This window comes from Capra hircus, chromosome 8, assembly GCF_001704415.2.
Source record: "Capra hircus breed San Clemente chromosome 8, ASM170441v1, whole genome shotgun sequence".
Classification (NCBI taxonomy): Eukaryota; Metazoa; Chordata; class Mammalia; order Artiodactyla; family Bovidae; genus Capra; species Capra hircus.
The window spans coordinates 69812319-69833592 of record NC_030815.1 but is presented as its reverse complement, the minus strand read 5'-3'; the positions used below and the strand labels follow the sequence as shown (position 1 = coordinate 69833592).

General features: G+C 47.0%; 1 protein-coding gene across 1 annotated transcript in view; it reads left to right on the top strand.

Moving 5' to 3' along the window:
• Window positions 1-21274, top strand: part of PEBP4 (phosphatidylethanolamine binding protein 4) — a 221335-nt gene that overhangs the window by 53265 nt on the left and 146796 nt on the right. The gene's annotated exons all lie outside the window — the stretch shown is intronic.

The window sequence follows — 21274 nt, the reverse complement described above, 5'->3', positions numbered from 1 at the left end:
GGAGTCACAAAGAGTCAGACACAACTGAGCCACTGAACAACATAGTACTTATGGGATGAGAGGAGCTGCATGATAATAAAGAAAAAAGGGTGTTACAGAGGAGAGAACATTTGAGCTGACTCTTGAAACCTAAGACCAAGTCTAAAAAGGTCAGGAATGTTCTAGGTGGAAGGTGAAGTGTTAGTCACTCAGTCACCTCTGACTCTTTTGTGACCCCATGAACTGTAGCCCACCAGGCTCTTATTTCCCAGGCAATAATATTGGAGTGGATTGCCATTTCCTTCTCCAAGAGACCTTCCCGACTCAAGAATCGAACCCTGGCCTCCTGCATTGCAGGCAGATTCTTTATTGTCTGAGCCACCTGGAAATCCCCAAACTCTGGGACTTAGAGGGAGTGGAGGGAAGAGTAAATGCAATGACAAGAAGATCTGGAAAACTTGGGAAGTATTTTAAAGCATAGCATGAGACTTGACGCTGGTCTCGGGACAGTGTGAAGGAGAGAGAAGCAAGAAAGATGGGAGAGGGGATGACCTGCAAGCCCCCCACAAACTAACAGTGGGGATACCAAAAACTGTGCTATAGACAAGAAAATACCAAAGTTCATAAGCAGTTTTTTAAAAGCCAATAATCTCCTATTAGAGATTATTAGTAAAATACTATCCAATATGGTTTCCTGGCCAGAAAGGAAAAGGGGTGGGGTTAGCCTTTGTGGGAGGAGAATATGCATATTAGCCAGTGCCCTGGCGGAGGGCTGGCAAGAGCTTGAGAATCACTTTGCAGGAGAATCTCCCTGGTGTAAAGGCTGGGCACAGCTGGCTCCAAGGGATAAATCCATTATTTTACTAACAAGGTTGACTCCCAAGGTGGCAAAGAGAAGAGATTTCTAGGTTGTGGGTATATAGCCTGAGTTGGGGAGCAGGGACGTAGCCAGAGACCCCACCTAGACCACCACATGGGGAGAAAGACCACCAAAACCTCCATTTCTTAAAACCCCAATGAACAGCTGAAAATTACTTGCCCCTGGGAAAAAAAAATAACAAATTCCACATTATCATTTCAATGGCTCCTCACATAAATACCAAAGAATCAGAAAAGCTGGTGCCTCATGTCGCTCCCAGAACCCAAGAAATGGTATCTTTCAGTTATCGGATTTTATTTCTTTGCAGCGTTACATTTTATACATATTTATTCATGCAGAACAGAAGCGCAGCGTTATTGAGGCTGCCATGGGAGCGGAAGGAAAAGCTGTTATACATAAGAATGCACCGCATTTACATCGTAGCACTTTGCGACAATTGAACTATATGCAACTGTTTTTTTTTAATAATAAAAAAAAACTCTGGTTTGCATTTAATTTGCTGATTTTTCCCTCTTTCTTCCTCTTGCATTTTCATATGCCAGAACAGTGTGAAAGGGGGAGGGGTCGAGATCATTGAGGATATGGAGGGTTGGGGGCTAGCGAGAGGCAGCTTTCATGGGGAGGGGTAGGGGATCCAGAGCAGGTTTATAACTATTTCTTTTTTAGCAGATGCAGTTAACTGAATGGCAAAACATTCATCTTCCAATTTAATAACTCCTCCTCCCTGCATGGAGACGGGGGTATTATAGTGTGGGATATTGCCCTTCAGGCTCTTTGAGTGTCAGTGATGAATCCCCATCTTCTAATAAAACACATTTTCATAGTAATTGAAATAATAATTTTTTGGCCCCTTCATTTTCCCAGGGACTTCAAAAGGGGCCTTTGACTTCTTTCCCTTTCGCCTGCTCTGACCTTATATTTTTTTCATTGAAATTCCTCCAGCCCCTGAGAGGCAGAGTCTAGGTTTCTGGGATGTGTGTTCTGATGGCCTTTATCCTTCCCCCACGGTCATAACCACAAGATGGGCTCCAAATCTAGAGAGTCAGGGGCCTGTGACCTGGAATTCTGGGCTGGGTTTAGCTTTTCACCTCCATTTGCTTAGCAAGCTGAGCATCCCCAGGGAGGGAGGAACATGGTAACCAGGCAGCTGTAGGGACCCCAGAGAGGAGCAGAGAAGGGCCTCGACCCCTCCAAATCCTGAAACTCATGCACTATGCCAACACATAGGTCTCCCCTACCACCCCCGAGGTCAAGATCTAGGGCTGCAGCTCCCCATTGTACACCTGCCTCTTAGGCTGCACATGACCTCATCCCTGGGAATTAAAATAAATATCAGTGTGTTACAAACAGCACTGCTTCCTCAGGAATCAAGTTTGGGAGGGAGAGGGTAATGGGAGCAATGATAATATTGCACTGAGTGTAATACATTTAATCCACAGGTTACTTTAAATGCTTGCATTCCAAGAACTTTGGTGCCAGGGGTGGGGGCACCAACAGAAAGTCTCTTTTATGTCCCCGCCCTCATTGTCTAGTTGAGCAGGAAGTAGACAAGTCCAAAGTATCTGTAGAGCCTCTTCCTAGATGAACCCCCCCATACCCCTACCTAAGGCCATTCTTGAAACTGAGTTTGGGGTTTTTTTTTTACTGTTTATTTTGTTTTGAGGGTATAGCCAATTATGGAGAAGGAAATGGCAACCCATTCCAGTATTCTTGCCTGGAAAATCCCATGGACAGAGGAGCCTGGTGGGCTACAGTCTATGGAGTCACAAAGAATCAGACATGACTTAGTGACTAAACAGCATAGCCAGTTAACAATATTATGACAATTTCAGGTGGACAACGAAAGGACTCAGTTGTACAATACATGCATGCATTCTCTGCAAAACTCCCCTCCCATCCAGGCTGCCACACAACATTGAGCAGAGTTCCCTGTGCTATACAGTAGGTCCTTGTTGGTTATCCATTTTAAATATAGCCAGGAGTTGGGATGGACAGGGAAGCCTGGCATGCTGCAGTCCATGGGTTGCAAAGAGTCGGACACAACTGAGCAACTGAACTGAACAGAACATGTCCATCCCAAGCTCCTTAACTATCCCTTACACCCCGCCCACATCAGCCATTAAAAAGAATGAACTAATACCATTTGCAGCAACATGGATGGACCTAGAGGTTGTCATACTGAGTGAAGTGAATAAGACAGAGGAGAAATATCTTATGGCATCCCTTATATGTAGAATCTAAAAAAAAAAAAAAAACATGATACAAACGAACTTACTTGCAAAACAGAAATGGACTCACAAGCTTGGAGATCAAACTTACGGTTGTCAGGGAGGAAGGCTGAGGGGAAGGGATAGTTAGGGAAGTAGGGATGGGTATGCTGAGACTTTTGAGCTGAGTGAGGGTCATTCCAGAAAACAGCCCTATCTCTGGCAGAGGCCAAGGGATTCTTTGGAAAGGTGAGAAGAAGCCATTCAGAGCCTCAGGCCTAATGTTGGAAAGACCTGTGGCTTTTTAGTAGACTTTGTTTTTTAGAATAGTTTTAGGTTCAAGCAATGCTGAGCGGAAAGTACGGAAAGTTCCTGTATACCCCCTGTCTAGGCACATGTGTTACCTCACCTCATCAACATCCTAGACAAGAATGTTGCATTTTGTACAGTCAATGAACATATGTGGAGATATGGTTATCACCCAGGGCCCATAGTTTACATTAGGGTTCACCCTTGGGGTTGTACATTCTATGGGTTTGGACAAATGTATAATGACATGTATTCATCGTTATAGCATCATACAGGAGAATTTCACTGCCCTAAAAATCCTCTTTGCTCCACTCGTAAATTTATCTCTCCCTTTCTGGAAACCACTCATTATTTTAGCTGTCTCCATAGATTTGTCTTTTCCGGAATGTCATTTTGGAATCACACAGTCTGTAGCCTTTTAAGATTGGCTTCTTTCACTTAGTCATATGGATTCGTCTTTATCCATGATTAATATGCATGTCTTTTCATGGCTTGATAGCTCATTTCTTTTTAGCACTGAATAATATAGTATTGTCTGGATATAACACAACTTCTTTATCCTTTTAACTACTGAAGGACATCTTGGTTGTTTCTAAGTTTGGACAGTTATAAATATAGCTGCTGTAGATATCTATATATAGGTTTTTGTGTGGATATAGTTCTCAACTTCTTTGAGTAAATACTAAGGACCATATTGTTGGATTTTATGGTAAGAGTATGTTTACTTTTATAAGAAACTGCCAAACTGCCTTCCAAAGTGGTTGTACCATTTTGCATTTCTATCAGCAATAAATGAGAGTTCTTGTTGCTCCATATCCTCCCCAGCATTTGATGATGTCAGTCTTCTAGACTGTGGCCATTCTAATAGGTATATGGTGGTTTCTCATAGTTTTAATTTGCAAACCCAAAATGATATGATGTTGCATATTTTCATACGCTTATGTGTGAGGGGTCTCTTCAGGTCTTTTGCCCTGACCTGGCCTTAGGTTGTTTGTTTTCTTATGGTTGAGTTTTAAGAGTTTTCGTATATTTTGGATACCAGTCCTGTATCAACTATGACTTTTACAAAGATTTTCTCTCAGTCTGTGACTTGTATTCTCATTCTCTTGACCCTGTTCAGCTTTGTTCTCTCTTCCTGTGTGCCCAGCCGACCCAGAGCTCCTTTTCTCTGAGCTGCTGGGAAGCCCAACCAACTGTGGAGGGGTAAGGCTTCCTAGGGAAGTGGGTGAGCCTGTCACCACCATTCATTTCCAACTAACACATATTTATTCATTCCTTAAACACTTACATTGTGCCAGACACTGTTCTAAGTCCCAGGAATGTATCAGTGAACAAAACAGAAAAAGCTCTGATTCTTTCAGAGCTCACTTTCTGGTAGGAAAGACATGTACTGAAGAATACACATAGAGACGTATCTGGAAAATGTGCATAAGCATATTATATAGCTTCCCAGAAGTAAGTACAATATGAAGGAAGATGAGCAGAACTAGGGAGGTTGGAGGTGGTGGCATGCGGGAAGTTTGCCATCTAAATAAGGTGGCAGCGTGGGCTCCATTGGAAAGGAACGCTTAAGCAAACAGGATGCAAGAGAGATCAGGCAGAAGGGCCCGTCGGTGCAAAGGTCATGAGGCAGGCGTGCACCTGATGAGAGAGAAAGTCAAGGACGTGGCTGGAGTGGAGCAGAGGAGCAATCAGAAGAGGAGCTTCGAATGGACTCAATGTGGGGATGAGAGGAAGGAGAATCGCAGACATTAAAATTTTTGACCTAGGCCATTGGAAGGACATTATTCACTGAGATGGGGAAGAGCAGGTTTCTGGGGGTGGAAAAGGGGTGGGAAGCAAGTATCAGGAATTCTGTTTTGGACACGATGAGTTTGTCCTCTTAGACATCTTGGTGGAGACGTCAGGTAGACTGTTGGATAGGTGGGCTTGGAGTTCAGGAGAGTTTGTATGTAAGACTCTTGGCTGAGAGCTATGATGGACAGAAAGAAGAATAAAACTCAATTCCTCGACCCCTACCTCTGTCCAGGTATCACTGGACAGTGGGAGTGAGTACAGGAGGGCAACACATAAAAGAGGCACACCGCTGGAAGGCAGCTCCTGCCAGCTCCCTTGAGGCTTGAAGGCAGGTGAACACAATCCAAGCTCTCCCAGATTATACTAAAGACAAATCAGATGAAGGACAGCCCCCAAACCCCTTGCCTGCTCATTTCTAAGAAGCTGGCAAGAAAGGGAAATGAGGGTGGTGTTTTACCTTGCCCAAATGCAGTAACCTCAGATTTTTTTGTTTTATTTGAAGATTACCATAAGGGTTCCTCCTAGTTCATCTGCCTTCCCATTCACCTACAAGGCAGGTAAAGGCAGAGAAGGAAGGCTGAGAGGGGGCCCACCAGCTTCAGGGGCAGTCACTTTAGCCTTCCTACTCCCTTAGCTCTGCCCTCCACTGCATGTCAAACCAGGCTTGGTCCTATGATCTGTGGCCTGTGCATGCACAGAGCTCGCTGTTTAAAGGGAGGAGAGCTGTGGCTATGGGTTCAAGCCCACAATAGACCAGTATGAGGTCAAATCCCTCATATCAGTTACCCAGGTCCCAGGGTTAACCTGCTAGCTGTGGTCCTCACCCTGAAATAGTCAATCGCCCAAGCAAGAGCCGTGTTTTCACTTTAAACATCCCTGAGTCTCTCTTGTTCAAGTGGCAGATGGTGAATTTCATGCAATGACGTGAGCAAAGGCCCCTCTATTTCCAGCCTGGAACTCAGAATCTGCAGAGAACCTGCATCTCTGTATCCTGTATTCCTAATGTTGCAGCTCTTGGGGTGGCGGGTGAGGGGTTTAGGATGTGTCTGAAAGGACTGGGGCCAGGAGGGGGAAGAGCAATGAACTGGCCTTTGTCCCAGATTCTCCAGCAGGGAAAGGGGAACCTGGACTCTTTGGGCAGCCTGGGCTGGATCCAGAGGACAAGACCTGCCATCCACAACCTGAAAATCTAGTGCTTTAATAAGCCAAGGCTGATATTAGAGCTGGTTCACCCAAGTGCAGGGTGAGGGGTAGTTACTGATGTAATGTCTTTGCAGGCTTGGATCTGAGCGAGAGTAAAACTGTTATGAAAAAGGGCCAGATTAATGAAGATGTGCATGGCAACAGCCATGCAGCCTCCAAGATTTCCACCTGGCTCTTTGGCACCTTCTGACCCAAATATGTTGACCTGAGTCTAATGCCCCACACCCAGCCTTTTCACTTCCAAAAACAGAAAAAGATTTATAACACAACAATAACCTTCAGGAATCTCAGCCCAGTCCTAGACTGCTCTCTTAGGTCCCCAAAGGAATTAACCCTTCGGGAAAGGTTTTAAGATAATATTGTTGTAGTTTAGTCACTAAGTCATGTCCAACTCTGTGATCCCATGGATGGGAGCCTGACAGTCTCCTTTGTCCGAGGGATTTTCCCAGGCCAGAATATTGGAGTGGGTTGTCATTTCCTTCTTCAGGGGATCTTCCTAACCCAGGGATTGAACCCGAGTCTCCTGCATTGGCAGACAGATTCTTTACCACTGAGCCATCTGGGAAACCCTTTAGGATAATATTAGGGGTTTGGAATTCTCTATTTGAGGGATTTGCCAAGAAATTCGACTGAGGCCTCAGCTCCCACACTCTGGCCCCCTCTTTACTCTTATCACAAACTTCCTGGCAGTTTCTTCAGCCAGCCTGTCCTCTGGCCAGGCCTTTGAACCCTGGGGCACACTGTCCTCTCCCCAGGGGTGCTCTTTCCCACACAAGCATCACCCTCTTTTGGAAGCTTTGCAAGCAAGCTGTATTTTAATACCATTTATTGCCTTTTTTTCTTATTATAAAATTCATGTTCAGTGCAGAAAATATGGAGCTTATAAAAAAAGTGAAGAAAACAAAAATCACCCATCATTTTGACACATATTCTTCTGGTCTTTTTTTTTTCTTTTTCCCGAGTGTTTATATGTATTCTAATTGGGAGCATCCTGTACATGCTGTGTTGTGATCTGCTCCCCCCCACCCCGCCCCCCGCCTGGCTTAAGGGTACATAGTTAACCAAAAAAGGTGGGGCAGTTTAGTATAGTGGTTATGTGTGGGTGGGCTCTGGAGTCAGAGTGTCTGGGTTCAAATCCTGGCTGCACAACCTCAGTCCTAAGACCTGAGCAAGTTACTGACTTTGTTTCCGTGTTTAGAACAGTGTGGTTTACACTGCATTTTAATCTCTAATTTTGTTTTCTCGCTTTCTCACTCCACTGTGAGATCCTTGAGGTCAGAGAGCGACTCTTCCTTTGGTTTTTCTGTTCCCAGCATCTTGCTCGCACATAATACGCATCTCCAAAAGGTTAAATGCATGAAAGACCCCAAAGGAGAAGGTTTAGAGCTGGGAGTCAGATAAAAGTATCTGAAATAGAGAATCAAAGATCTGTGAGATGGGCGGCGCAGATGCTGGGCCTTATCTCTTTTAGCTAAAGCAGGACCATACATTGCTTTCTGAGGGTTGTTTCATCAATTGTCAAATGGAGACGCCAGGGTGATTATGAGACAAGCAGGACAACTTCGTAGACCTGCTCCGCAAACTGCAGAACTTTGCTAGTGAAGTTGTGAGCCCTTAATTTCCTCTCCGGCTGTTAACGGGGACTGGCATGGACCGATGTCCTCAGAAACAAGCAGGAGGGCGGGCTGTACGTACCGCGGCTCAGGGCTTCTCCGCTCCCTAGGTCAGCATGCGGGCCCCTGGGCGCATCCTCTGGTCCTGAGTCGGAGGAGTGGGTGTTGGGGCACCCGAGCCCGCCGGGCCCACCTGGACGCCGCCACCGCCTCTGGGGGCCCCGGTTCCTCACCACACCCTCTTTCTCCCAGGACCCATCCTCCCCCGCCCACCAGATCCGGCTAGGGGGAATCCTATTACCCCCCGCACCCCCTCGCGCCTTCTCCGGGATCCGGGCGGGGAAGGGAGGGTGGCGGTGGCTAGAACTGAGTCTTCCTTTGCCTCCTACTCTCAGGCAAAATCCGCTTCTTTTCTGAGCAGGATGGGGCGGGGGCGGGGGGCCGCGTGTGCGCGGGGCGGAGGGAATTCCTTTCCCGGCGAGCGAGGCGCAGCCACCCGCCGCAGCGCCTGCCCTTTTTTTAGCTCTTCCCCGGGGCTCCTTCTTGGAGCGGCCGGCGGGGGGCGGGGGGAGAGCGGGGCGGGTGGCGGCGCGCTCCGCCCCGCAGTGGGGGGGACCGTCCCCCCAGCCATTCCCGCCCCGCACCCCGCCGGGCGCCCGGGCTGCGCGAGTGGAAATCGGGAGACGGCGCGAGGGTCCCGCCGCCGCCGCCGCCGCGCCCGTGGGTGGGCAGCCGGGAGACTTGCTGGAGGGAGACCCGGGGTGATTCCCATCCGCCCGCAGCTCTTCCAAGGCTGCCCTGAGCATGGAGTTGTTTCGTCATTTTGAAAAAACACCTTCCCCCGCCCCCCGTCTCAGAAATGGCATTGAGTCAGACCTGAGTCACAGGAGAACGTGGGCCCCCTCTCCCCTCCCCGGCGATTCTTCCTGGTCCCGCTCGCAGCCCCGCTCTCAGCACACACACACACACACACCATGCCAACCGTGGTGGGGTCCCAGACGCCGCGGCCCCCGACCGCCGCCTCCTCTCGGTGTCTGGGATACCTGTCCCCGCCGCCCCGGCCCAGCCCTCCACCCTGCCCGCCTCTCCACCCCATTCCTTCCCTGTTACTGCAAAGGCAGTTCTTCTAGGGACAGCGACCCCGTCCTCCGACCGTGTAAAGGTCACAGGCTGCCCCCCTGCCTCCGAGTAAGACGGGCCACCTGCCCTTGACCTTCCCGCTGCCGGGTGTCAGGCTGAGCAGGGGCTGAGTGGTGGCCATGGTGTCCTCTCCTGCGATAGATCACCGCGGGGCTGACCGCCCTGTATGACCTGGCCAGTTTCTTCCACCTCTGGCTACCTGTGTTGTCACCCCTTCCACCCTTCCTGGAGCTTCTGCGGGGAAGGTGCTACACAAGCCTATTTTTAGTCCTAACAAGCTGCCTGCCTGTGCAGCTTCCATCTGCAGCTCTCCAAGCCCTTTACAAATGCTAATGAATGGGAACTGCTGCCTCCAGAGTAACTTGGATTCGTCTTCCTCCCTCTTCCCCACCCCCAAGCTTTCCCTGGGGGTAAATTGAGGCCGGAGTAGGTCCCGGAGGTCTGCTCAACCCTGGGTCAGAACCGGAAGTTTCCTGTAGTCTGCTGTGGTCCTGCCTTGGCCAGTGCATTCTGCCCCCTCTTACTTCACACTCGGAGGATAAGACGGTTGGATGGCACCACCGACTAATGGACGTGAGTTTGGACAGACTCTGGGAGATAGTGGAGGACAGGGAAGCCTGGTGTGCTGCCTATGGGGTCGCAGAATCAGACAGGACTTGGCAACTGAATAACAACAAAACTTCACATTTAGTGCCAGGTCTTGATTAGGTTCAGGGATCAGACATTCCCTGTCCTCAGTAAACCGAAGTTCAGGGGGAGAGAAGAGCATAGAAGTTGATCGCTATAGCACAAATAGGTAGGTTCAGAGAGTTGTTTCTGCAGAGAACATTGTGGGGGCACAGAAGTCTTACCCAGCCTGATGGGGAAGGAGGGTAGCGGGGGTTAGTGGAGTTAGTGGCTTATTTTATAATCTAAAATGGCAACCCACTCCAGTATTCTTGCCTGGGAAATTCAATGGATAGAGGAGCCTGGCGGGCTACAGTCCATAGCGTCACAAACACTCAGACATGAATGAACGACTTTCACTTCACTTTATAATCTGGGAAGGCTTCCTGGAGGAGATGACTCCCTGAGCTGAGTCTGTAATTGAGAATTGGAGTTAATCCAGAAAAAAAAAAAAAAGAGGGCATTCTGGGAACAAACACAGGGTGGAAAAAGAGACAGATCAGAGTTGCTGATGGTGGAAATGTTCCATGTGCTGATGTGGGAGGTAATGCTGGGAAGGATCTTGGTGCAAACAGGAGAATGACCTGGTCAGGTTGGAATTTTAAATACATCGTTCTGGAGGAGGGCAAGCTTGATGGGATAAGAGTGGAAGCCAGGAGACCAATTAGAGGTGATAAAGGCCTGGCCAAGGTGCTGTGGAAAAGACAGGGTACATGAGACATGTTTGACAGTTACCTAATGAGAAATCCAAGGCGACACGATCTTTATTTTTTTTCCTCCCCCTCTGGCCCACTGTTAGACTGGCAGGGCAAACATCGCCCCAGGAATTGAACCAAATATCACTGCCCAGGTGACACCCTTCTCTTTTGAGCAGGATGTCTGGACCCCCTAGCGGGCAGGACCTACCCTCTGTCTCTGCCATGACAACTAGCAGTGCTGCAGACAAACCTGTGTTTGAATGTTGGTTCAGTGACTGGTGCTTTGATCAGTTAAGCATAAACAGGAGTGGGAAATTACCTCTCTGCAACAGTAGGTATAGGACCACAGGACCCTAACCACTGTTCATTAAAGTTCAAGCCACCAGCACACTCCCACAGAAAGCTCGCCCCCCCTCTCCAGCTTTCACCCTGAATCAGAAAATGCTGCCAACTGCTATGAACGCAGCTTCAGAAACTGCAGGAAGTCTCCTTACCAGTTTCAGGGCCCTCCTTTCCAACCAAAAAATCTTGGAGCACCTAAAATGTATTTCCTGTTGGATCAGGCTGTGCAGAAGATGCGCTTGTGTGCTGGCCCTGGGGATACACAGACTAGGAGGGTGTCATGCAGGGACTTACCCATATCAGCAGTTTTATATGGTGTGATGGCAGGAGTTCAAGGCAACAGGCCTTTGCTCATTTAATTCTCCATGTTGTCTGTGTCGTGCTGGAGAGTCCTACTGCTGTGCATGCGTGCTCAGTTGTTTCTGACTCTTTGTGACCCCATGGACTGTAGCCTACCAGGTTCTTCTGTCTGTGGAATTTTCCAGGCAAGAATACTGGAGTGGGTTGCCTTTACCTCTTCCAAGGGATCTTCCTACTGCTGCCTTTCACTGCAAATAGCTTCCTCCAGTCACTTCCCAACATTAAATCCCAGGAGGTCTGCTGTGGCAATAAAGGTCAGCATCGTAGTTAAGAGAGTGGACCCTGGCCCAGGCTCCAGTTCCATCTCCTCCACTCCTACTAGCTATGTGCCCCTAGAGAAGTTAAGTGACTCAAGCTTTTGAAACCTCAGTTTTCTCATCTGATAGATCAGGTATAATGTTAGAGTTACTGTGAAGTTTGAAAGAGTTAACACCTGTTTAAGGGCTTAGAACAGTGTCTGGTACATGGTAAGCCCTCAGTAAATATTAATTCCTATTAATATTGCCAGAGTCCTCTCTCCTCTCTCTGAGATGATTGTACTTCCAGCTCCTTTTACCAGCTGATCAACCCATGTTGTTCTTTTTGAAGTCTTCCCTCCATCTCTTCTTCTATTTTAAATCCTGGATACTTAACCATTGACTCTTTAATTGCTGAATCACTCCTCTGGGGACAAGAAAATATATTTCATTTAGTAGAAAAGACCCATATTTTTTGTTTGTTAGTTTTTTAATTTTTTCAGCAGTGATGCACATGATCTTTAGTTCCTAACCAGGGAACCCATACCCCCTGCCTTAGAAGCGGAGTCCCAACCACTGGATGGCCAGGGAAGTCCTGAAAAGACCCATTTTTTAAATTGAAGATGAGATATTGTTGTTGTTGTTTAGTTGCTAAGTTGTCGTGCCCAACTGTTTGTGACCCCATGAACTGTAGCCTGTCAGGCTTCTCTATCCATGGGATTCTCTGGGTAAGAATATTGGAGTGGGTTACCATACCCTCCTCCAGGGGATCTTCCCAACCCAGGGATCGAAACTGTGTCTCCTGCGTTGGCAGGTGGATTCTTTACCACTGAGCCACCAGAGAAGCCCCTGAAGATGAAAAACTCTTGTAAAAATTGACTGGGATATAGACTCATAGAATGTTAAAGGCGGAAGCCATCTGGGAGGTACTAATTCAAGCTCACATTTTTCAGAGATGCAGAAAGATGGAGTCACTCATGTAATCAGTGACTGCTGGAGGGTGGGAACCCTGGCTTCCTGATCCCACTGCTTCCCCACCATAACTGCTGGCTTTCCCAGGTTCTCTCTCACTCACACCTTCAGGCTGCCCAAATCTTTCTGGCCTTTGCTCTCTCCTCTCTCCTCTCTGCATCTGGTCAAGCCTTCTCTTGTCTAGTTCAGACCACACTAGTGGTCTGTCCCTGTGTCAGTCAGGGTTCAACCACAGAAACAGAACCAGTAGGAAATATATAGCAGGGGGGTTATTGCAAGGAATTGGCTTACAGAATTGTGGAGCCACCTAGGCAAGTCCCATGCGTGGTGCAGGCCATCAGGAAGGGTGGGCAGGGAACTCTTGGTCAGGAGCTGAAGCTGGAGTTCACAGGTAGAATTTCTTCTTCTTCTAGGATAATTTAACTGATTGAATCAGGCCCACTCAGGTTATCCCTGATGCTCTCCTTCACTTAAATCAGTTGATTATGGACATGAATCACAACTACAAAATACCTTCACAGTAATACCAATATTTGATTGAGTAACTGGATTCTGTAGCCTTGCCTATCTGTCTTGCCTGCTTGCCTGTGCGTGCTGAGTCCTGTCTGACTTTTTGAGATGCTATGAACTGTAGCCTGCCAGGCAAGAATACTGGAGTGGGTTACCATTTCTTTCTCCAGAGGTTCTTCCCAACCTAGGGATCAAACCTGCGTCTCCTGCACTGGCAGGTGGATTTGGTACCACTGAGCCACCAGGGAAGCCTGTAGCCTTGCCAAGTTGATACAACACCAACCACCACAGTCCCCTAGTGGACTTGCCATTTCTCCTCCCACTTAAAACCTTCCATTCTAGATGAACCTGTCGACTTAGCCTCTGAACCATAACCATCCCTGTATCCTTCCCTCATCCATTTGCTTCCCATTGCCCCAGCCCCACCCCTCCCTTTAAGGCCATTTTGTTTGGTTCCTGCCACAAAGCTCCCCATCCACGCCCCTCATCACCGCAACAGCCCTTCTATCTCTCCTTCCAGCGCCAGAGGCATCTGTTCTCTGCAGCCCTCACTTGCTGCTTAGCTAAACAAGCAGGAGAGATTAATTCCAGTTGCAGAATTGGTAGGGAGATGGGGAGGGGGCTCACTATCACTGCTCCTCCTTCCTCCCAAACCAGCCACCATTCTGGTCCAGCCCTAACGTTTTGCTCCTAAGATCCAGGCTATCATAAGTGGCAACTGAAACAATTTTCTCTCCATTTCTTATTTCTCCTGCCCACTACCTGCCCCACACCTTTCTGTCAAGAGAAGTTCTTGATATTTTGTCATAAGCAAGTTGCTATACCTTGGACGTAAGGAAATTCAGAATGCAAGACTCTGGACCAGCCAAAACAGAAAATAGGTCCCTGATATAAGAAGGAACCTCCTTTAATGTTCTAACAGATTCTCCAGTGGATTCTGCTGAACATAATCTATATAAAATCTTTTTTTAAATTGAAGTATAGTTGATTTGAGGGGCTTCCCTGGTGGCTCAGCTGGTAAAGAATCCACCTGCAATGCGGGAGACCTGGGTTTGATCCCTGGGTTGGGAAGATCCCTGGGAGAAGGGAATGGCTACCCACTCCAGTATTCTGGCCTGGAGAATTCCATGGACTATACAATCCATGGAAAGAGTCCATGGGTCACAAAGAGTCCACAACTGACATAGTTCACTCACATAGTTGATTTACAATGTTAGTTTTAGATGTACAGCAAAGTTATTCAATTATACATACATAATACCTGTTTTTTTTTTCAGATTATTTTCCCTTATAAGCTATTACAAAATATCTATTACAGTTCCCTGTGCTATATAGTAGGTCCTTGTTGGTTAACTGGTTTATATATAGTCGGGTGTATATGTTAATTCCAAACTCCTAATTTATCCCTCCTTCCCCCTTCCCCTTTGGTAACCATAAGCTTGTTTTCTGTGCTGTGGGTCTATTTCTGTTCTGTAAATAAGTTCATTTGTATAATTTTTATACAATGCTCATCTTTCTCTTTCTGGCTTACTTAGTATGATAGGCTTTATGTCCATCCATGTTGCTATAGATGGCATTATTTCATTCTTTTCTATGACTGAATACGGTGAAAGTGAAAGTCTCTCAGTCGTGGCCACCTCTTTTTGACCCCATGGACTATACAGTCCATGCAATTCTCTAAGCTACAATACTGGAGTGGGTAGCTGTTCCCTTCTCCAGGGGATCTTCCCCACTCATTGTGGGTAGATTCTTTACCAGATGAGCCTCCAGGGAAGCCCTAGAACATTGGAGTGGGTAGCCTGTCCCTTACGACTGAATAATATTCCATTATTCCATTGTATATATGTACCGCATCTTCGTCCATTCATTTGTTGATGTACATTGAGGTTGCTTCCATGTCTTAGCTATTGTAAATAGCGCTGCAATGAATATTGGGGTGCACATGTCTTTGCTAATTATAGTTTTCCCTGGATATATGCCCAAGAGTGGGATTGCTGGATCATATGGTAGTTCTATTTTTAGATTTTTAAGGGACCTCTATACTATTCTCCATAGTGTCTGCACCAATTTACATTCCCACCAACAGTGTGGGAGAGTGACTTTTCTCCACATCCTCTCCTGCATTTACTATTTGTGGACTTTTTGATGATGGCCATTCTGACTGGTGTGAGGTGATACCTTGTAATCTGCACCATATCTTGGCACAGCAAGATGTCCATATCAGCAGTGTAGTGTGAAGAATTTGCCTACCTGGGTTTGCAGGCAAGTTTCTGGCAAATCTGATCATTTCCTTGTGGATATGGGCTAAAGTATTTAGCTTCTCTGTGCCTCGGTTTCATCATTTGTAAAATGGGGATAGTGATAGATATTTGCTTATCCTACATAAAACGTATCCCTTGAGTTTATGGTGGGGATTCAGTTCATCTATGGAAAGCACTGAAAAAGCCTGGCACATAGAAAGAACTCCATACATCTTGCTGCTGCTGCTGCTGCTGCTGCTAAGTCGCTTCAGTCGTGTCCGACTCTGTGCAACCCCATAGATGGCAGCCCACCAGGCTCCCCCGTCCCTGGGATTCTCCAGGCAAGAACACTGGAGTGAGTTGCCATATCCTTCTCCAGTGCGTGAAAGTGAAAAGTGAAAGTGAAGTCGCTCAGTTGTGTCCGACTCTTAGTGACCCCATGGACTGCAGCCCACCAGGTTCCTCCATCCATGGGATTTTCCAGGCAAGAGTACTGGAGTGGGGTACCATACATCTTAGCCACCACTATTATTAGCTACTGGGCTTCCTGGATAGCTCAGTGGTTAAAAAAAAAAAAAATCTGCCTGTCAAGCAGGAGAAGCAGGTTTGATCCCTGGTCTGGGAAGATTCCACATGTCACCAGGCAACTAAGCCCGTGTGCCACAACTACTGAAGCCCATGTGCCTAGAGCCTGTGTTCCAAAATAAGAGAAACCACCACAATGAGAAGCCTGCTCACCACAACTAGAGAAAGCCCACAGCAACGAAGACCTAGCACAGCCATAAAGAAATAAATAAACAACAGCAAAAAAATGGTTACGATGGCAAATTTTATGTTATAAGTGTTCTAGCACAATTGAAAAAAAGGAAAGATGGGAAGGGACCTGTAAGAACAAAGTTGTTAGGAAAAGTAGAGGCAGAGAGTGAAGGATGTGTTCAAGGAAGGATGTGGCAGGAGGTGAGTTCAGATGGAGGCCATGTGTGCCTTGAATGCCATGCCAAGGTGTATGGAGGCCAACATTTTGACTTTGTTTTCATATACTGCTGAGGTGAGTCTTCTAATATCCTCTTCAGCCTCGACTGCCATGTAGATCATCACGGGACTCTATGGGCCCATGTGCCACACTGTTACCCCAGTTCTACACTAACCCACCTATTTTGCTAAGCAGACTCAGGCTCAGCTCACCTGGGTCCCCATGGCACCTAGGTGCCTCTGGGTGCTTCCTCTGCTGCTCTGGGTTTGGACTGATCCTCTTGGGAGTGTTTGGGCTCCAGCTGCTCCAATGGAAACTCAGTGAGATCCCAGTCAGATTTAGCTGACTCCTTTTCAATTGAATATTCATAAGCAACCTCAGTGCTGCAGGCACCACACTTGGTCTGTCCCTGGCTCTGCCTCAGAAGACATTTGAGTTTCCCACCCCTGACTTCCTCCTATGGCACTGGCTCTGCAGGGAGGTGGGGTGGGCGGGGTGGGGGGGGGGAGGGCAGGCGGCGGCAGTGCGATGCCTTGTAATCAGGTTACCTGGAGAGGCTGCCTAATTTTGTTTTGTAAGCTGAGCTCTTCTCTAAGACAAAAGGCTTCCTTGTTGAAAGTAGAAATGAACCCACCTAGAACATTTTGGAGTTTAATTTGTTGTAATATTTAAGTGTTTGGAAGTCACAGGCACACTGGAGCAATGCTGATTTCTAGATGGAGCTGTGACCTGGATGGCTCAAGACAGCCCTTTCAGTGTAGCTCTGTGACTTATTTGACATAAGATTTTAAAGCTTCAGTTATCTTCTCGTGTGTGTGTGTGTGTGTGTGTATGTGTGTGTGTGTGTGTGTGTGAGAGTGCTCAGTCGTATCCAACTCTTTGTGACCCCATGGACTGCAGCCTGCCAGGCTTCTCTGTCCATGGAATTTTCCAGGCGAGAATACTGGAGTGGGTTGCCATCTCCTACTTCAGCAGATCTCAGGTTTTTCATCTAAAAAATGAATGCACTAATCCCTTTCCTGCTTTCTGAGGATATCCGGAAGATGAATGGATGACATATTTTGAAATCTGAATGACAAGGTGAACACATGATACTATGCATTCTCCAAGAATGCTGGGACTAAACCTTTGCCAGTGAATATGTATTATGTATGCTCCTTATCCCTGTGTTTACCAAATGGAAACAGAAGAAGGAGATTCTTGTTCTGAGGTTGACTGTAAGCCTTAACCTGAGTGGTTACTCACTGAAAGCCAGGCTGATTCCCTTCTCGGGGCACAGTGCTAGAAACAGTTCAGCTCCTTGGACACCCCAGCTATTTTGCTGCCCAACATCTGAGAAAGGAACTTGGTGGGAAGAAATGCAGGAATCTAGATGATTCCTTTCACCATTTCCTTACCCACACCATCCTGCTTTGATAGCTGTGTCTGTTGGTTCACCTGAAGCTTCGCCTTCTCCCTGGGAGCCAGAGAGGAACCCTCCTTAGTTATACTAGCAGTGAGAACAAAGAATATCATAGGCCACCCTGGTCACCTCAAAGAATTCTACCACATGGGCCCCCATGCGCCACAGAACAGTGTTTATTTTCTTTTCTTTTGATGCAGAGGGATTATCCATTTTTGCATAATCTACTCCATCACTTTTTCACTATGATTTCTATTTTCATGTTATTATAGAGAACCTTTGCCACTCATTAGAACATTCTTTCTTGTTCTCTGAATCCTTGGAAAATAATACTTCAGGCTATTTTATCACCAGAATCCTGGCCTTCAGGGCTGCATTTCCTCCCAGAGTTAAAAGGGAGGAATATGGAAAGTGTAGATCTGAACACAGACCCCACATCTGATAGCATCTCTGAAGGCCAGGAGGGGAATTTACAGCTGTCCTATTCTCCTGGTTACAATCTGACAAGTCCAGACTCTGCTTGAACATCCCTAGTTCTCTCACCTGTGGACTTAACCTCTTCCAAATCTTTAGACGAGGTCCCTGGGTTCAGAATAACATCAACGTCTTCCCAAATGCCCCTCTCCCAGGAACTCCTGGTGCCATCAAACTGGGTGGCCTGTGCTCTGAAGTGTCCACTAGGCCAGAAGTCACCCCACATAATTACAAGAGGGAGAGAGAATGAAGTGGGTGATCTCTTCACTGTGAGGGTGGCAATGCTCTGCTATCAGCTATGGAAACCACTGACCCCTGAGTGTGTGTGTTATCCACACCTGGGCTGTGACACCTCTTCCAGAGTTTGAAAATGCCTTTCTTTCCTGTGTGTGTGTAAATACACATGTTCATACTCACTCACACAAGCTTGCAGACACACTTTCTAACTTCACTCTTCTGCTGGTTAATCCTACATGGGAAAAGCCATCTCTGTAATTTTAAAGAGGAGAGCAGGGGCAGGGGAGTGAACAAAACCCTCAGTAGAAAAAGTAAGAAAATGATGGGCATTGAGCATGTGCAGAGTAATTTTTCCTCTGCATGCTTTATTAAAGAATTATATGACATAATTACACGTTATAATGTCTTTACACATATTTATGGTAATTACGTCAATGCACACTTGATGTTCTGTAATTACAGTAAATATACAACAATCCTGACAAATCACTTGATCAAGAATTCAAATTCCCTAAATGAAGACTGGGAGGAAAGACATTAACCCTTCCGCTTCCTGATGGCCCCAGCGCCTGAGTTTTCCTTGGGCTTTTCCCAACAGTGTTGAGGGTTCTTTTTGTCCCTGAGTATCACCAAGGAACAGTTGCATTTGTTTCCACCAGGAATGTTCCTGAAATTGGTCCCTACAGCACCACCACTTATTTCTATCATTGTTTTCCCTACAGTGAGCTTGTGTATGCTGTTCATGTAGGAGTGGGTGCCAGACCCTTTGGAGCCTCAAAGGCTGGTAGGTGGTGAATGTGTGTTGGTGAGTCTTTAGTGAAGAGAACTGTCCTAGGAGGTATGGGGAAATCCAAAGAAAACCGCCAATCGGGCTTCATCTTCTTTCTTTTATTTTTTTGGCCACGCTGCGTGGCTTGTGGGATCTTAGTTCCCCGACTAGGGATTGAACCCGTGTTCCCAGCAGTGGAAGTGCAGAGTCCTAACCACTGGACTGCCGGGAAGTCCCAGGATCCATCTTCTTATGGAATCAGGGCCCCATGGACGAGCAATGAGGATGAATACCGTTCCGTTACGTATAGGCTATTGTTAATCTCCAAGCCATTTTGTCACTCAGGAAACTCCTCATGAGCCATGTTTAATTCTCTGGTGCCTGGAGTCATGCACTGGGATTTTTCCTAGCAAGGCCCTGATGTGTGTGTGTGTGCTGTGCTCAGTCGTGTCCAACTCTTTTGTGACCCCATGGACTCTGGCCCATCAGGCTCCTCTGTCCATGGGATTCTCCAGGCAAGAACACTGGAGTGGGTCACCATTTCCTCCTCCAGGAGATCTTCCTGACCCAGGGATCGAACCCGTGTCTCCTGCATCTCCTGCATTGGCAGGCGGATTCTTTACCGCTGAGCCACCAGGGAAGCTTTAAACAAATGTCAGGAATTTGTGGTGAATTCTCCCCTGTGCCCAGCATTGGCCTCCCTTTGTGTGGAGCAGGAATAACCCTCCCTGTTTGCATCCGCTGATTTTATCCCACCTCTGTGACCCAGAGAAGCTAATTATCCCTGGCACAGGTGGTCCTGAAGGGAAATTTCACTTGCTCCCACAGGTAGAAATAACAAATGTTACACTGGTTCAGACCAGTGTGGGGCTGGCTAAAGTGAGTGCTGACTAATGACTCCTATATGTAGTCAACTTATTGACTAGTATAATTCTTAGTCATGAAGCCACCACAGTCCATACATCCTGAAATCAAAGCAATTACAGATTTCAATGAAGCTGGAGTCGTTAGTGCAGAAAATGGCTTGTTTTAGCCCAAGATAGGGGCTTGAGGTGAGTGATCCCTTACTCCCGCGGTATATGAAAGCACCTTGCAGCCAGCAGGCTTCTCAGAATGGTAATTGCTAGGGGCTGAGGTGGGCATCTCACCGCACTAATGAGGCCCTTTTGTTTTTTTGAGATCTCACTCCACTTTTCACAGTAGTATCTAGACTTCCCAGGAACGCAGCACATCTGAGCCTTTTGCATTTTTCAGAAACGTTACCATCATCTTTGTCTTCTTCCTTCCTTTGTTTCTCCCGCCCTCCCCCTCTCCTCCCTCTCTCCATTTTCTCTCTTGTTCCTTCCCTCTCTTCCCTCCTTTCTTTCACTGTTAATCATTTGTGTGTGTGCATGCTAAGTCTCTTCAGTCATGTCTGACTCTTTGCGACCCTATGGGCTGTATCCCTACCAGGCTTCTCTGTCCATAGGATTCTCAAGGTAAGAATACTGGAGTGGGTTGGCATGCCCTCCTCCAGGGGATCTTCCCTACCCAGGGATCTAACCCATGTCTCTTATGTCTCCTGCATTGGCAGGTGGATTCTTCACCACTAGCGCCACCTGGGAAGCCCGTTAATCGTTTAGGACCTGGTAAATTTAGACCGATGTCTCATCCATGTATTGAAACATGTGAGCGAGTGAAATGGAAACAGATGCAGCATTTTCTTTCTTCCTTTTTTTTTTCCTTTTTAGTGAGGACTTTGCATGGCCGGGAACCATAATTCATATTTTCTTCACACTCACAGAAGACTGTGCTGGAACCAAGTTTGTGTTGGGAAACAGACTTTCCTAGGCTCTTTCTGGTTAGGCGTTGCAGTAGTGTGTTTTTAAGTGCTATTCATTTACCAACTCCCAGAAAAGGTCGGCTCAGAGGGAAAGCGGACCAAAGCTTGCCTCTCTGTGCACGGGTTCAGAAAAGAAATCAGGAGGCTTGTGCTCTTGCGAAGATATTTGAAGGTGGGGAGGAGGGGACCTCACAAAGATGTATTCGTGTAAATCAGAGCCAGGCCATTTCATAAAAGCAATTTCTTGCCTTGGGACAACAGGTTGTATTGGGTTTGGGGGTGAGGTAGGTGGGAAAGAAGAAAGAAACTCAGCTCTTATACTTTCTAAGGGTTGATGCTTTTGGAGGTGGAGGGCAAGAGTTTGAAATTAAATATTCGGAAGAGAAAATCAGCAAAGGGCAAAGTCTTCAGCAAAAGATGTCCATTAAGTTTCAGTGATGGGATT